This window comes from Trichosurus vulpecula, chromosome 8 (genome assembly GCF_011100635.1).
Source record: "Trichosurus vulpecula isolate mTriVul1 chromosome 8, mTriVul1.pri, whole genome shotgun sequence".
Classification (NCBI taxonomy): Eukaryota; Metazoa; Chordata; class Mammalia; order Diprotodontia; family Phalangeridae; genus Trichosurus; species Trichosurus vulpecula.
The window spans coordinates 261,612,273-261,631,235 of record NC_050580.1 but is presented as its reverse complement, the minus strand read 5'-3'; the positions used below and the strand labels follow the sequence as shown (position 1 = coordinate 261,631,235).

Genomic DNA, 18,963 nt, shown 5'->3' with positions numbered 1-18,963 from the left:
CACCCAAGAGGACTATTTTTTGGCGGTGTAATTGTACAAACTGGCAGACATAGAACAATGTAACCATAAACCTGCCCCTTTACAAACATCCCTCTTCATCTCTAATCAGCCTGTGTTGCAGTTTGTTTACAAGAAAGAGAAATATCACAGTCCCTGGTCCCAAACATCTCACCCAGAGAACAAAATCTGTTTCATCAATTGTTTTTAAGGGTGGGTGGGGAGAAGGGGATTTGCAAAAGAACTTACTAGAAATAGTTAAGCTTTTTTTTCTGTTGTTTACTTTGTTCTCTAAGTCTACTATCCTAAGACCTTAGGATAAGTTTCTGAAAGTTTCTCTGCTTTAGGTCTTTTGTTTTAAAAAGAAAAAAAGATTTTTAGTTTTATATTTATAAAAAATTCCTACTCCTACATACTTCATATGGCAACTAGAATAAAATGAGAAATGGCATATGATACTTGAAAATGGAAAATATACATATATACATATATATGTGTATATACATATACACATGTATATATGCATATATGTATGCACAGATACATACACATACACATATACATATACATTATATATATATATATATATATATATATATATATATATATATATATATATATATATATGTTAAACCAGACATGTAAACAAACAGCCAAAGGCCATGAGGCTTACAGTATCCTCCAGTGATGATTCAAATTAAAATATAATTGATAGATATTTAACAAATAGATAACAATACAATAAAACATATAACATGATATTTAAAAACTAAGTCAATATGTGATCCACAGGGATCTTTATGTGGAGATGAGTGGCCCCCATTTCTGTTTGAGTTTGATACCACTGATGTGAAGAATGAGACTTTAGGGCTGCACACTGTCCCTCCTCCCCTCCCACCACGATTTCTTTTACTCATATGCTATTGTGATTTTTAAATTGGTATATATCCAGACTCGCTTTTACTGCAATAGAATTATGTTGAAGGTCAATTTGTTACTTACCCATCTTGGTGACATGGACAAAACCATTTCTCCAATGATAAGGTTGAGATCCTACTATATCTAGAAAACTATAGACAAAATAACTATATTTCAAGTACTTTCAGGAAGTAATGAATGGAGTTTGTTCATTATAAATTGAATGAACCTCTATTTAAAATGCGTCCTTTGGGGTCTACCAAAAACTATGTCAGTCCTATTGGCTTTTAAAGGTTCTATAGAAGAAAAACTTTTCCTTGATCTTGAACTAGGGAAATAGAGGGGCAGACTGCGGTTCTAAAAATCTATGATAGTTACTGTCCTTGCTTTCCTTAAGATTAATATATGTATATATATATATAATATATATGTATATATATATATGTATATCATCAATTAAGGAATTATCAAAAGTGCCTTTTCATTGACACATAGATTTAAATTTCATAAAAGGATTCAATATCCTGTCAAGAAAATTCTTGATTATATTGCAGAAGTATGCCATCTTTCACAACATAGCAGTTTTAGAAGTTTCTTAGATGATATGCTATGAATTTGCCTTGTAATATTGTATTTTATGAAATTAACAATTAATCCCTCAGATGACACCCTTGAACGGGACCAAATTTTACATTAATAACAGCTACAGAATCAGTACCAGTGAATGAAAATTATAGCAGGTCAGGTTTTGTCCCAAAATAAGAAAATACTCCCTAATGATTCGAATCTCCCTAAAACAAAATACTTAGCATTAGTGAAAGATCTGTAATGTTAACCTGAGGCTTCATCATCATTGTAGGTAGTTAAGAAAAAGTTGGCTTACTCTTTGGCAAGAATGTTACATTGACAGGTTTGCTTGCAGGGGTGGGGAACCTGAGACCTCAAAGCCACTTGTGGCCCTCTAGGTCCTCAAGTCCAGCCCTTTGACTGAATCCAAACTTGGTCTGTGAAGTTTGGATTCAGTCAAAGGGCCATACTTGAGGACTTAGAGGGCCACACGTGGTCTCTAGGCTGCAGGTTCCCCACCCCTGGGCTTAAGGGCTAGATTAAAATAAACCTAAATTGCTTTCCAAAGTAGGAGTCCTCTGTCTATCTATCTATCTATCTATCTATCTATCTATCTATCTATCTATCTACCTATCTATCTATAATCATGGCCTGCTTTGGCAGTCTGGTTAAGCATTATGGCCTCTTTTCAGAATGATGTTTTTAAATGCATAAAATAAGTAAATAAAATTACAGAGGAAATCAATTATATTGAAGTAAAGATTTTTCCATTGATCTTCTATTTATATTATGTTAATAAATGTTTTTAGGAATATAATTTTCTTCCAGAATTCTACATTAGCTAAATCCTTGACATTTTGATTCATTGTTTAATCATTATTATTTTCTTTCACATAATCAATGTTTCTATGATCTTTTTTAACCAACTCATTAGTTAGCATTGCATTGTCAAATCTCCATTGGGGTCTGTGTCTTTTTTGTGTGTCACCTGAACTGCTTACTATTTTTGTTGAGTTATGTTCTATTAAGGATATACATACCATTTCTGTCTTTTGTGCAATTACATTTGTTTATAAAATCTCTCTCCCCCAATATATGACTATTTTTTTTTTGCGAATGATCTATACAATTCTGAAAAATAAGTGTATTCTTAACCAGTCCTATTTAGAAAAGTCAAAAATTCTTTTAGTGTCTCCAGCAATTTGTTCAATTTTATATTTTCTCTTTTGTCTACTAATATTAAACAAAACAAAAAGGAGCATGGAAACATCTTTCCATCATTGAATTATATGTATTCTTAAAGTTTAGTTAATTTTTATTTTTGAAATTATGAATTTTTGTACGTAAGTATATGCTAAGGGATTTGGGACATATAAGTTTAATATTGATGTTGGTTTGCTATATATGGCTACTTTCAACCTAATATATTTCCCTTGTTTATCACTTTTTATGCCATAAATATTTGTTTTTGCTTTGTCTAATAGCATGATTTTAACTCTTTTTTATATTCTCCTGGTCCATAGTAAATTTCCCCCTAACTCCTCATTTTAATTATATTTATCGAAACTGCTTATTGTCCTAATTAATGCTCTTTATGGATTTCTCAGTAGATAATGTCATTAGCAAATATGGATGATTTTATCTCTTCATTGTCCACCCTTATGTCTTCAACATTTTTTTGGTCATATGTATTGATAGCCTTTCTAGATACGTTAGCTAATATCACTATGAGTGTCCTTACTTTATCACTATAATTATTGGGAAACCTTCTTATTCTCCATTTCCTGTGGTGCTTGCTTTTGGTTTTAGGTAGATACATTTTATCATAAAAAAGAATCCATCTCTCTTCCCTTCTCCCCACCCCCAAAATTGCAGGGCTTTTAATAAAAATAAGTATTATACCAAAAGCTTTTTTCTCTACACATATTGAGATAGTAGCATTGTTTTTCAATCAACCAGTAAGCATTTATTATGCTCCTACTACCCACCAGGCACTATGCTAAGCCCTAAAGATACCAAAATAAGGAAAAGACAGTCTCTGCCCTTAAGAACCTTATCATTTAATTTTTAAATATTGTTTTTATATGTAATCCCTTGTCCAAATTTGATCAGTATGGAACTCTTTCCTCTTTGGCGAAGACGAATGCCCTAGAGATGAGCTTGAACTTTCCTAGGAAAGTTGTTGGTGTTAACAAAAATGTGGACACTGACTCTGTTATGTCCAGACACTCCAACATACATAGGAGTGTCATCACTGATTGGAAATAATTCTAGCGGGATACAGGAAGCAGCAAACTGGGACTCAATACTTGCACCCTTTGACTATCTATGCTGAATGTGCCAAGCCTTAGAAGAGAGAAGCAAAAGTTTCCAGTGAACACCCCAGGAGAACCAAATGTTCACCATCTGACTTGGATCTGAGGTATCTGACTTTGGGGACTTCCTATTAGCACAAGAGTAGAAGCATAATTTCAGTCTGGAAAGTCTGGAAATGCAGGAGGACAGAAATGTTCTCAAAGCATGAGTGGGATGTGGAATATCTTCGAGGTGAGATCTACAGTATCCACAAGCATTCAGAAAAAAGATCTAGGAGACTGTCTATGATGGAGCATTGCAGAAACCATCTCAAAGAAATGCTGATTAATGGCATCATCACAAAACCAAGCACTCGTTGTGGTAGTGCTTTTAAAAAAATGGAAACATTCAAATACATGTTGATTATCAAACTTTGAACAAAAAGATTAAAGGGGACCAGCATGCTATGCCACAAGTACAAGATACTCTTGATTGTCTGCTATGTAACCAGTGGTTTTCAGTGTTGGACTTGCATAGTGGAGACATTGCCATTTCTATGTATGAGGAAAAGAGGGATGAGACTCCATTTATCATTGAGGGGACTCAGGTTAGCTGACTGATAGAAAACTAACCCATATAAAGTAATTATAAACTGGGCAACCTACCTGTCTATAAAATAGCCCCAGAGAATGGAGGTGGCTTTATCAAGACTATTCACTGCAACCACATATTGTCCATAGGAGAATTAGTTGGAATTTCTAATGAGCAGGTGGAGAGACAAGATGTTCCCTCACCTAAGAAAAAGTTGAAGAGAAGACCCTGTCTACGAGTTATATAAAGGCTTTCAGACCTACATATGGACACTGAAGGTGATTCATCCACTGAAGGAAACAATATATTCTTACTGAGCAGGAGAACTGAAGTCAGAAACAACTACTTTCATGGCCAAAGCTGCTATATAGTCCTAGGCTACCAATTCAACCCATAGAGCTATAAAATACTGATAGCCAACCTGGAATGGCTGTTAGCCTAGGCATAAAGATACAAATCCATAGTGATCCTAAGGGTTGGTCCATACCAACTACTAGTTCAGGTATGAACTAGAGCTGAGAGATCAGTCAGTGACAGGAGAGCTAGACCTATTAGATCAGTTCTCAGATATCAGATATTAGATCAGATATAGTTATACGTGTGTTTAGGAGACAATGTTAGAGATTTCCCATGTAAAAGTGCCTTGTATGTGATATATAATACATATAATGTATTTACTGCTGTACATCTTAATTACTACATATTTGAGTATGCTTGATTTTTTGTCATTATGTTCCTTTGACTACCTTTTGTATTATGTTTATGCTATAGAAATGTTTGTTGATTGCTGTGTTTTATGCTATTGCTTATGCTTAAATTGTATTTTACAACAGTTGATAGTTATTGTTGCAACTAGATAGCTGCTTGCTTGTTTTGCTTGTATGTAGGCATGTCATCATTGTGGAATCCTTGCAGGTGATATATGGTACTGTGCCTAAACCACAGTCAAAACAGAGAAAGAAAATTATAGAACAATTTGCCTAATGAATATAGATGGAAAAAAAATTTAAATAAAATATTAACAAAAAGATTACAGCAAATTATCATGAGAATAATACACTATGACCAGGTGGGATATATTCCAGGAATGCAAGGGTGGTTCAATATTAGGAAAACTATTAGCATAATTGATCATATCAACAACAAAACTAGCAGAGCCATATGATTATCTCAATAGATGCAGAGAAAGCTTTTGACAAAATACAATACCCATTCCTATTGAAAACCCGAGAGAGCATAGGAATAAGTCTTCCTTAAAATGATAAGTAGCATCTACCTGAAACCATCAGCAACTATTATATGTAATAATGATAAGCTAGAAGCATTTCCAATAAGATTGAGGGTGAAGCAAGGATGTCTGTTATCACCCCTTTATTCTATTTAGTACTAGAAATATTAGCTTTAGCAATAAGAGAAGAAAAAGAAATTAAAGGAACTAGAATAGGCAAAAAAGAAACTAAGTTGTCACTCTCTGCAGATGATACGATGATATACTTAGAGAATCCTAGAGTATCAAATAAAAAAAAACTACTTGAAATAATAAATAACTTTAGCAAAATTGCAGGATATAAAATAAACCCACATAAATCATCACCATCTCAATATATTACTAAGAAAGCAAGAGGTAGAAAGAGAAATTTAAAGTTACCGCTGAAGTTAAAAAATATTTGGGAGTCTATCTGATGAAACAAACCCAGAAACTATATGAACACTTTTCCCACAAATAAATTCAGATTTAAATAATTGGAAAACATCAGTTGCTCATAGTTAGGCTGAGCTAATGTAATAAAAATGACAATTCTACCTAAATTAATTTACTTATTTAGTGCCATACCAATCAAACTACCAAAAAAATTTTATAGAGCTAGAAAAAATAAAAAAACTCATGTGGAAGAACAGAAGATGCAGAATATCAAGGGAATTAATGAAAAGAAATGCTAGAGAAGGTGACCTAGCCATACCAGATATCAAACTGTACTATAAAGCAGGAGTCATCAAAACTATCTGTTACTGTCTAAGAAATAAAGTGGTAGATCAGTGGAATAGGTTAGGTACATAAGGCATGTAAGTCAAAGATTATAGTAGTCTACTGTTTGATAAACCAAAGACTCCAGCTTCTGGGGTAACAACTTGCTATCTGACAAAAAATGCTGGGAAAACTGGTGACAGACAATATTGTTAAGGGAGAAATCATGGACCATCTCATCTGAAGGCTGAAGGGTGGCCCTGCAATCATGGGCATCAGTTCTTCTTTTCAGTGTGTGCTCTTTTGTTCAGTCAAAGGAAGTTGAAGGCTCCAACATTGTGATCTTTGCAAGGTTAGGAGAGCAAGGTCATTGAGGTTTGTGGGGGGGTGTCTAAGAATATATTCCAGGACTGGTTGTGCAGACTGCCTAGATTGACGCCCAAATGAGGAAAGGGTCACTTTCAGAACAGAGAGCAGCAGTAGCTGAGGTGAGGACTCATCTGACAACAATTTAGAGGTGACTTGAGCATGACCAACTTGTTGTAGAAACTATTAAATTTAAAGCCTCCTATACCTGTACAGGGGAGACTGTGACATCAAGGTGTGGGAAAATGTTTGTAATTTTGTTTCTTCTTGCTATATCTTTGAAGCACATACCATTTCGTAAAACTATTTGAAGTTGAATAATATGTTAAGCCTACTACTTACTGATAGCTAATGGTAGGGGGCCCTACACATGCTTCTCTATTCTAAAAGCGAGAGCTTTCATCCTTCCTTGTTTTGGGATGGCAGGAATATAGGCTAGCAACAATGCCTGCTTGAAGATTTTCCACCTTGGTAAAACTTTTCTGAGCATGTGTCTCATTGATATAGCTTTGGTTAATCTCGAATCAATTTAACACTCAGGTGAAAGTTTACTGATACAATCCTAACACTCACAGTAGTGAATAATCTCCAAACTGATTTTAGTTACCTAGTTACACATTCTGGAATGTCATTTATATACCTGGATAATCCAATGTTCTCTATACAGGCTTAATCAGACTAACTTCAAAAAATATGTATCATGACTTCTAGGCAAACTCCACTATTATTTCACATAGCCACTCTGTGATAGTTTGAATAATTGCCTTCATTTCTTCTGCTGTAATACTTTCTCGGAACCAATTTAAGATATTAATTGAGATCTTATGGGGTGATTCAGGAGGAACCCATGTCTCATGCAGGAGAGAAAAACTTTCTTTTTTTAGAGAAGTGATTTAGTATTTTTGTCAGACATAGCACTTGAATGTTATTTCATACATACAAATCGATCCAGAAGTCAAATCAGGGAGTCTCACAAAAATATCTGTGTAATATGAAGAGGAACTGGATCCAGGGAGTCCTTATAGAGGTGACTTAGTCCCAGTGTGAATCAAGAATTACATCTTATTGCTACTAGTGGTTAGATTTTCATGTCCATGTCCTGTGTCCTGTGGGCCATCCTTGTGTGTGAAGATTTGCCCTTCTCTCACATAGTATTTCTACTGATCCTTGGCACGTACGTGTGAACTGGGGTTCAGATATCTGTATTTGGTTTTACGATGAATTTTTTTTGCCCTTATGAGTATCCGATGCTCTAAGAAGCTATGATACGCCAAGTAAAATAATGAACTCAGTGAGAATAGCTCTGATATTAGGGAAGTGCTCAAGCCAACTCAGAATGGCTTCAGAGAGCTGATTGTTAAATTTTCAACATGAGCATTTGCACCTCAGAAACTGGCAATACTATAAATCAGGGTTAGATCTGTTTTGTTTTATTGATTGTTTAGCTTTGGAAAAAAATGTTAATAAAGCATCTTTTTTGGAGCCTCATGTTTGAATATTTCATTGTATATTCTTACATTGTTCTATAAAAATTGCTTAAGCTCAGTAGAAGTGCAGCAAAAGGCTCACTGAATGAAACCATCACCAAAGTGGAGGCCTAGTGACTGTAAAATACTCCTCTTCCTCCTCCTTTTCCTCTTGTTTCTGCTCTTCCTAATAATGGGGTTAATATTAAGATAACTGGCATTTACATATTTAAAGTTTGCAAAGTAATCTCTATCCACTGTCCCATTTGATCCTGATGACACCCTTGACTTGTTGAACATTCCATAGATCCTGGCTGAGCACTCTATGTTAGATAAAAAAGGCACTGCCTTTGTCAACCAATGCAAATGACAAATTTATGATTGGAATGAATAATTGTTTTCCTCCAAATTTTTTTTTTCCTTATCCCTGCAGAAGGAAATTCATTTTGTTTCCCTTTTCAAAACCTCAGCTCCTGCTGTGTTTCAGGCTACAGGCAGAAATCATGTGAGGGGAGAAGGAAAAGTCAACAAGATTAGAGAACAAAGTGGTTGTAGCTTGCTTGTTTTAAGCCCTAAACTCTTAGTGGAAGCTTAATGATTTCCTATGGATCATCTGCTTACTTGGGAGTTGACTAAATTATTATTCAACACCATGATTCTGTGACAAGCATATCCTTAAATATGATAATGCTATTTCATAAAAAACACCAAGAGAGGAAAATGGAACTCCTGTGGAAGATGATGACGTGATAACAATACTGGCAGAAGTAACAATAATAATCTTCATAAATTATTTTCACTTTCTTCGAAGTACTTTTATATTTAGCATCGTCATCATCAACTGACCTCTGATTTCATTGGTGTGGGGAGCACCTGTTTAGGAATTTTTATCAAGGCAAATTTGCAACTGTTTTAAAACTTAGTCTTACAGAATTACCTGGAACACTTAGAGCAGAAGTGATTTAGTATTTTTTGTCAGAGGTAGGACTTGAATCCAGACCTTTCTGGTTTCATTCCTTATGCCACACACACATGCACACACACACACACACACACACACACACACACACTTCATTGATCTCTTACAGTGCTTCTTGTGAGCATGCTCATCAGGTTCCAGACAAGCTTGTGGAAGGATGGGTTAAGCCTGCTTCCAAGCAGGAGTGATGGAAGGGTACCTCTCACCTCCCCTTTAACTTTAGAGCATGCACAGATATCCTCTCAATTCTTCCTGTAGGCTTTGATAACTCAAGGGTTCACTACGGGAGCTGATAAAAAGTCTTTTAAATGAATACTGAGCTAGAATTCAGTGGTTATACTAAAAGTAATCACTTCCATACCACAATTTTCTTTCAAAAATTGGCTGAAGGAGTCTAAATGGAATGAAACTCAGTTAATTCTATGAGTGTGTGTCTGTGTATAAGTGTGTATGTGTGGAGAGGGGATAAATGCTACTCTATATCTGATTTATTCTGTAACTTGGGTAATTCCTGAATGTATTTGTATCTAAAACTGAATTTATTTCTCAGGAATCCAAGATGAGGTGGGGTGTGGAACAAAGTGCCGGGACACTGTTTTTCTTTTTGGGAAGATAGGCCACCCTTGAGTGAAAAACTTAGGTCACACTAGAGGGACAGCTTGTATGAACTGGGCCTGGCTCAGGCCAGTCCTCTAGCAGTTTAAGTGCCAAACTAAAATGAAACAGAACACTCATAATCCATCTAACATTGAATAGGATGAGCTGTACTTTAACATAGTGAGTTAAGGATATTTAGAATAATGAAGAGACGAACATAAAAGATCAGGATAAAGCATTGATTCCACTGAGCACATCTTCCTAATGTTGTTCATCATAGTGGTCAATGTCCACAGGCACAAGGGAAGAGTCCCAGCTTTTCTTATTCTTCCTGTCCAGGAAGCAATGCCAATGCCCAGAGCCTTCACGCTGAACCAATTAAACCAATTAAATCTCAATGACCATTGCAGTGTCTTCCAAAGGAAAACTTGACCAATTTTCAAGAGTCAGAATGGGCTTAGAATATTTTTCCTATCCCTGCTGGTAAAGAATAGGGATGGGAACAAGCCTTCACTCCCTATGGCTGCTACCAGGTGATGGCTGGCTCTACACTGTGCTGGACCAGTATATTACATCTTTTTTATCCTCTTAACATATTTAGGAATAAGTGGGATAAGTTTATCTCCACTGCTCAGGAGGTTGATATTCGGTCATTTTAGTTGTGTGTGTGTGTGTGTGTGTGTGTGTGTGTGTGTTTTCTTTTACTCTTTTTAACCTCGTTTGTGTCTTCTCGGCAAAGATGCTGGAGTGGTTTGCTGTTTCCTCCTTGAACTCATCTTACAGATGAGGAAACTGAGGCAGACAGAGTTAAGTGTCTCAGACACACAGTGTCTGAGCCTGTATTCGGACTCAGGTATTTTTGACTCCAGGTCCAGTGCTTTATCCTTTGTGCCACTTACCTCTCTAGGGTGATTTGGCCAACATCATCGATGACTAGAATCCTTGTCTTATGATAATTAGTTTGTTCTTATGTGCTGTGCAAGGCCATAATATAAAGTACCCAGTAATTGGTTTCTATATAAAGCTTCAGGTCACCGCACAAATCCTGGTGTTTTAATATCTCAAAGGAAACCCATCTGTTCTCATGGAAAAGCACCTCTACCTTAACTAGACAGGGGCACAGATTCTAAAGGCAATGTTTTCAAAGAAGAATAAAAATGATGGAAAGTGAATAAGTTGATAGATTTCAACTTTCAGATAAGAAACCTGGAAGCACAGATAATTATACATTTAATTACTGATGTGTTATTACATTTACTGGCATTTTTTTTGGCAGGAAAATGATCATTTATCTCTTTCAAAAATTGGCTGAAGGAGTCTAAAGGGAATGAAACTCAGTTAATCCTATGAGTCACAATAAAAGAATGCCACCTTGAATCTTTATAACACCTCTTTTTCTCTCAAAAAGCTCAAAATGCTTTCACATCTATCATCTTGTTTATCCTCCCAGATTTTAATTAAAAAAATCTGAGGCAGCACATAAGTACATATATATTTTTAAATCTTTGAAATATATGCAAGCTCAACTCTTCTCCCTGCATTAGCAGTCTGAACACATCCTACCTTTGACTGGTTATCCACTATTTTATCTTCTAAACCTCAAATTTCAGAACTGCAGTATAAAAAACATACCTCTGAACATCAGTTAACTGTTTTTCAATTTCTCTGGCACCCATCTTTCTTCCATTTCCCCTTGGTAAGGGTTATCTTGTCTCTCTCCTTAATAGTCATCATTTTATATTTGGTCTTTTGTGGTAAATCCTACATAGTGTCAATCTGGTTTCTAAAATATGCCCAGTTGCAGCTGTCCCTTGATACGTCAATCTTATTCTATCTCCCTTCTTCTGTATGTAATCCTTCTCAGTTATTTTTATCTCCCAATCTTCTTGGATCGCACTCAGGCCTGTAGGTTTTTTTAAACTTTATTTATTTTACTGTTTTCTATAATTTTGTTTTTCTTTTTCAATATAAAATCATTGGGTATTTCAATTCCTTTTATCTGAAGGTATCATATTCCCCTCAGTGTTCTATGTTAGGCAACGCCATTTCATAGACATCCAACAGTTAAAATCTTTCAATGTTTCTTTTATTCAACTCCCACCTCTCCTTGTTCACACAGGAAGCCAATATAAAGGTCCTGTCGGTATTCAATTATGCAGCCTTTGTTCCTCCCTCATCAAACTTTATTTTCATTTACTTTTCCTATTTCACCCCTTTTAACTTCTTTTTCTTTACAGGGGAGGCACCAACTTCATGAATCCAAGAAGCATCTTGTTTTACAAAATTGTAGCAGGCAGAGTTGTTTAAAAGGAAATCTCTGCTTTTATTGATTTCATTTCCTTACTTCATTAGAATGTGAATATATTGCTTTTTTAAGGACAGTATTCTTATTGCTATTGCTAAGTGTTTGAAATATCTTGTCCTGAAGGACTTCAGTTGTATTTCAGGAGTGGCATACTTTTCTTGACTCAAGTTCACCGAAGGATGAATATGAAAACATATCTTTATCTGGAAGCCCAAAGGACCAGGGCCAGCTCCCCAATTTCAAGTCAATTAGCCAATATATATCAGAAGTGAGTTTTATTAAATAAACAAGGAAATTGCCAAGTATTCATACTGTAATAAGGAAAGTAATACAAATTAAATCCCTGCCCCCCCAAATCACTACCTCTCCATGTCGAATAATGTATATTCCTCTGTGCTACTATAGTCCCTGACTAAAGAATGCTCATAAGCATCTCCAGTTTCACTGTCGGCTGCTAAGTGGGCTAGTGAATACAGATCTAGTCCTCGAGTCAGGGAAATCTGAGTTCAAATCCTGTCTGGTACTTTTTAACTCTATGGCCCTGGACAAGTCCCTCAACCTTGTTAAGCCTCTTGATTTCCTCTTCTGTAAAATAGGGAAAATAATACGACCTATTTCACAGGTTTGCTGTGAAGCTCCAATAAGATAACGTGTTAATACCTTTGGAAGCTTTAATGTGCTGTACAAATATTAGCTAGTATATTGCTTTTATATTGTAATAACACAATATATTAATAATCTAATCTAATTAAATAGCTAACATTTATATTATGCTTACTATGTGCCAGGCCCTGTGCTAAGCACTTTGCAAAGGCCCTCTCACTGCATCCTCACAACAACCCAGTGAGGCAGGTGCTTTTACTGTCCCCATTTTGTAGACCAGGAAACTGAGACAAAGATTAGGTGATTGGCCCTGCGTTACGCATCGAATAAGTGTCTGAGGTGTGATTTGAACTCACGACTTTCTGCCTCTGTGTCTGGTGCTCTAGGCAGCTAGGTGTCTAGGTAGGTAGAGGGTTAGGCCAAGAGCAGAGGTGGGGAGCCAGTTACCTTGAGGCCATCTGTGGCTCTCTAGGTCCTCAAGTGTGACCCTTTGACTGAATCCAAACTTCACGGAACAAATCTGCTTAATAAAAGGATTTGTTAGGTAAAACTTTGACTCCATCAAAAGGCCGTACCCAAGGGCCTAGAAAGCTACATATGACCTCCAGGGTGTAACAGGTTCCCCATCCCTGGCCTAGAATCTGGAAGACCTGAGTTCAAATTAAGCCTCAGACGCTTAATAGCTATGTGACCTTGGCACTTACCTCAAAGAATTACTGTGAGAATCATTGTAAAGCATTTAATACCCTCCCTGGCACATAGTAGGAGCTGCTATACAAGTGGTAGCTATTATTATCTTCACCTCATGATGCCACCCAGCAGCCCCTCATTATCAGTTTTCATTATTATTAAGTCTGCTGGACCAGCCTCTGTTGGCATTATCTGCTCACTGTTGTTTGCTGCTGTTGCCATGGTGCTGGAATAGTTATAGGGCCTCATCTAGTCACCATTTTCCCCACAACTATTACTAGCTAACTAAGCTCGTTCTCAGCATCTAGAACACGCACAGGCCTGCAATATTCTAGATGTAAGAAGAGGAAGGGTAAACGATTACAATGCTTTTGATGGAGTTCGGAGCTCTGGCACTAAGACGACAAGATGCTGAATCAGAGATGCCTTCTTTCTCCAGGCTTAGCTCCTCTTTCCAACTGAAATGACACCATAGACATAGAAACTCCGACTCAACCTCTCTGAAATTCAGCTTCCCAATCGGTAAAATGAGGTAATAGTAATTCCGCTGCCTATTACGCTGATGTTACTGTGAGGAAAGCACCTTTTTTTTAACTTAGGGGGCTATGCAAATGTGTGTTATTGTTAGGGTTTTGTGTCTCTCTGCACCAAGTGTTTCTGACCAGTGTTACACTAGCACTAATAGCGCTCCCTGTCAACTCACCCCGACCCTGCAGCCTGCCCTTTGCATAAATGAACAAACAAGTCTGTTTTAAGTCCCTACTATTTACCAGGCCCTGTGTTAGATGCTGATGATAGAAGATAAACATCACATAGTTTCTGCTTTCGGGGTGCTTACATTCTATGGAGACAGTATGCACATAGACAAGAACGTACACAATAAATATGAATTAAATAAAAAGCAGCTAAAGGAGGACATTAACAATGGGTGGGCAAGGGCCTCAGGTCAAAGGTACTGTGCTCCCTAGTTTACTGAAACAACAGAGAGCAAGAAACCCCTTCTGAAGAAAGTACAGGCTATTTGTCCCATGAGTTACATGGCAGCCCAATTGTCTCCCCTAATTATTCTTATTTTCTAGCAGCAAAAATCAGTCAAATCACATAGAGTTCTTAGTCACAAGTAATAGCTGCAATCTTTAAGTCCCTTGGAAATATTTTCTAGGTATGACTTCTCCTTTGTGGCCAAATATCTTGAAAAAGTTGTCTACAGGAGATGCTTTCACCTCCTTCACATTCATTTGTCTTAGTTCCTTACAATTTTCAGCCTTCTAGCACAATATTCAAACTATTCTGTCAAAGGTCATCGGTGATTTCCTAATGGTAAAATCCAACGACCTTTTCTCAGTTTTCTTTAAGTCTTTGTATTCAATGTTAACTCCTTTCCTATTTTTGTTTATTCATCCTGTATTAGTTCATACATCTTCCCAAGTTTATCTGAATTCTTCATTTCTTATAGCATAATAATATTTCATTGCATTCATAGACCATGGTTTGTTGAGCCATTCCTCTAAATGAGAACACATTTTCTTTCCAGGTCTTTGCTACTACAAAAAGTATCGCTATTAAAACAATGCTGTATACAGGAGGCCTTTGTATTTTCCAAAACTATATTTTGAACAAACTGCTTTCCAATTTTCTCCCTGGGTTGTTGTTATTGATATTTGTGGTCAATGTAGTTGTTGTTGTTGTTGTTAACGTGCCTTGAGGAAGGGCAGCTAAGTGGTGCAGTGGACAGAAACCCAGCCTGGAGTCAGAAAGACTCATCTTCCTGAGTTCAAATCTGGCCTCAGACACATATTAGTTGTGTGACTCTGGGCAGTTCCTCATCTGTAAAATAAGCTGGAGAAAGAAATGGCAAACCATTCCACCTTCTTGGCTAAGAAAACCCCAGAGGGAGTCATGAAGAGCTGACAGAGTGAAATAATTGAGCAACACCACCTTCCGGAAGTCTTTACTATAGTGCAAAAGTTTTAACATTTCCTAAGTTTATTTTTGTTTATTTCATGAACCCATTTGGTAGTCTTTTGAAACCTCAGGATATATTTTCAGAATAATGTTTTTTAAATGCATAAAATAAAATAGACAGGGCTAATAAAGGAAACCATTTATATTGAAATAGATTTTTAAAAATATGTTAAAAATTCTAAGCTTAGACTCTGCTCTAGTGGAATGCGTCTTTGGATTTATGGAATACCAGGCAACCATATTCAATTGCTTCTCAGTTTTGCTCACTTAGTGTATTTCAGTGATCACCTTTCTACTCTTTTATGGAAAGATTATTGTTTTAGTAGCTTTTGAGATCTCGTAGTTATTGACCATCTTAACTTTCTTAACTTTTTTTTTTGGTTCTAAGTATAATTTAATCATTCCTTTGTCTAATTCTACAAACTAATTATTGTGGCCTGGTCATGGTATCAGTGATCCAAAGGGTATGTATAGCTTATTAATGTTCTTATTAAATTACAAGTTGTTTTCTAAATGATTGGACAAATTCAAAGCTTTATTAATACTACACTTCATGAGGGAAGATTATCCTATTCTTTTATCTAGTTTAATGTCTGACATATTGTATTTAATAAGTGTTCAAACATATTTTTGAATGACTTTATTAAAGTAGATTATAAAAACAAGATTCACCAGCACTTTGAGAATCATAAAAAATTAGGTTTGGAAGGGATATTAAAAGAAATCAATAACTAATACCGTCATTTTTAAAATTAAGGAAATTGAGGCCTAGGCAGTTTAAAACACTGTGGATATGAGAGTTAGAAGGTAACTTAGGGCTCGTCTATTCAAACACTTTCATTTTTTTGGATAATTGACTAAAACTAAGCACTGTCAATGACAGAGGCAATATTAGAATTAAGTTTTTCTAATTCCTGGCAAAGTACTCTTTCCTTAGACCATATCAATCACTTTTGTTCATATACAACACTTAGCAAAACCAAGAAAATAAACTGTTTTGAAGTTCATCTTTTGTTTCTATTAGAGATGCTAGTGAGTTTAGGGATGCCCCCAAAGGTAAATAGCCAGGAAAACAGAGTATAGGCAAAGGAATCACACAATTTATCCCATGAGTTGATTGTAGACATATATAGTAACTGAAAAAAAAAACAAATTAATAGAAAATTCTTCAAAGAAACCTTATAATTTTTAAAGACCAGGGAGGAAAAATACATTAGGAAAATAATAGAAGCTGGTTCACTTCAGAAACAACTTGGTGCCGTTTAGATTGTAACACATAACCTTTCTGACACCCCTGATATGGAATTTAAAATTAAATAATAACAAAAAAAGCCAAAATTATTGTTTTAGAGAACACCTGGAATTGCTTTTAAAGTTAATCACAGAGTCATGGAAATTTGTTCATTCTCTAATATATATTTTAGCTCTAAAATATGTTGGGATTTGCCCCCCCCAATTTATCAGACCATCATTTTGTGATCAGTTTATGAATTAGTCACAAAGAAATAGCTGGCCACAGAAGAATGGGGAAGCTATTGAACTAAAGGAAAAAAAAAAGATGAAAAAACTCTAACATTTGTAATGAAATTACAATTAGATTGTCTATTGTTACTTTAATGAGTTATTAATTAAGATTTACTCACAGCCTTATTACACCTCCTTTTTATTGTGGTACACAACTGTTCTGACCCAGCATTCATATAGAATACAGTAAGTAAATAGCTCCTGTTTGGTTTAATGACTATTCTTAATGATTGTCTGATCTGCATTCTGAAGCTTATACATATCTTCTTCCCTCCTTTAGTATCTTCCCTTTTCTTTCTACACCTATAAGATCACACCAGTTCAGTTTCCTTTGCTAAATGCTTGGTTCTAGGTCCTTTGAGTCAGTTTTATTATACAGTTATTCATATGTAGTTGTGACACCAACTTTCCCTCCCAGCACAGGATTCCTCTTTACACTGTATCTCAGAAGGTATTAGTAAGGGTAGATTATCTTGGTTAAAGATAAGAATATTCATGAATCGAAGACCTTCCCCAAGAAAGCCTTTTGTGAACATAGCAGACTTCCAATCCAGATTGGGCACATAAATTGGTCATTTCATTTTTTCCTCTTAACTAGTTTATCTTTCCCAATTACATGTAAAACAATTTTTACATTCATTTAAAAAAATGAGCTCCAAAATTCTTCCCTTCTTTGCCTCCCCTCCCACCTCATTGAGAAAGCAGGTAATTTGATATGTTATACCAGTAACGTAAAACGTTTCCATATTAGTCATTGAAAGAAAACAGACAAAAAGGTAAACAAAAAAATAGTATCCTTTGATCTTCATTCAGACTTTAACAGTTCTTTCTCTGGAGATGAACCTTTTTTAAATTAGTCTTTCATAATGGTCTTGGATCTTTGTATTTCTGAGAATAGCTAAATGATTGCCCATTGATCCTCATATAGTAATATTCTTAATGTGTACAATGTTCACCTGGTTCTGCTCACTTCACTTTGCATCCATTCATGTAAATCTTTCCAGGTTTTTCTGAAAGTATCTTGCTCATCATTTCTTATAACACAATGGTATTCTATCACAACTATATACCATAACTTATTCACTCATTCCCCATTTGATGGACATAGATTTCTCCAGAAAAATGTCATTTTTATTTGACTATTTTAAAAAAGTAAAATTTTGGTATTTTGATGAGTATGACATTTAATTTAATTTAAATTAGCAGAGGTAGTATTACCACTTTTATTATATTAGAATGGCTTAAGAATGAGTAATAAATACTTCCTCAAATAAATATTCCTTTCATTATATAAAGAGGTTTTCTTTCATATTTGTTTCATATAATTTATGTACTATCTTGGTAAGTAAAGTCTGAGATGTTTTAGGCATGCTACAGATTTTTCCTATCTTTTCTAGATGTGATGGCTTGTTAAATTATAGAAAAGCTGATCACCTTTGTGAATTTATTTTATATTTTGATTCTTAATTGGTCATTTCTACTAATTTTAGATTGAATCTCTACAATTCTCTAAGTAATCCATTGTATCATCTGAATGTCATTGTAAAGTACAAATGGATACATATCTTACATATTACAATTCATAAATAAATTAGAAAAGAATTGAAGTAGATACTTTCCTTTAAAATTTTTCTTTTATTTTTTGAATTTTGACTTCTAAATTCTATTCCTCCCTCTACCACCCTTCCCCAACTGCTGAAAAGTTAAGCAATGGGATATTAATCAAACATGTGAAATCATGAAAAGATATTTCTATATTAGGTATATTTTTTTTAAAAAGCAGGAAAAATGTAGAAAGTGAGAAAATTATACTCTAATTTGCAATCAGAGTTCATCAGTTCTCTCTCTGGAGGTAGACAGCATTTTTCATCATCAATCCTTTGGAAATGTTTTAGATTATTTTATTGATCAGAGTAGCCAAATCTTTCACAGTTATTATCATTACAACATTGCTATTAGGTACACAATAATCTCCCAGTTCTTCTCACTTCACTTTGCATCATTTCATGTAAGTCTTCCCACATTTATCTGTCATTTCATATAGCACGGTAGTACTCCATCACAATCATACCCCATAGCTTATTTAGCTATTCCCCATTTGATGAGAATCCCTTTGATTTCCAATTCTTTATCA

General features: G+C 35.3%; 1 pseudogene; it reads right to left on the bottom strand.

The window, feature by feature from the left end:
* The window catches only part of LOC118829923, a 123,154-nt pseudogene that overhangs the window by 84,588 nt on the left and 19,603 nt on the right, over window positions 1-18,963 (bottom strand).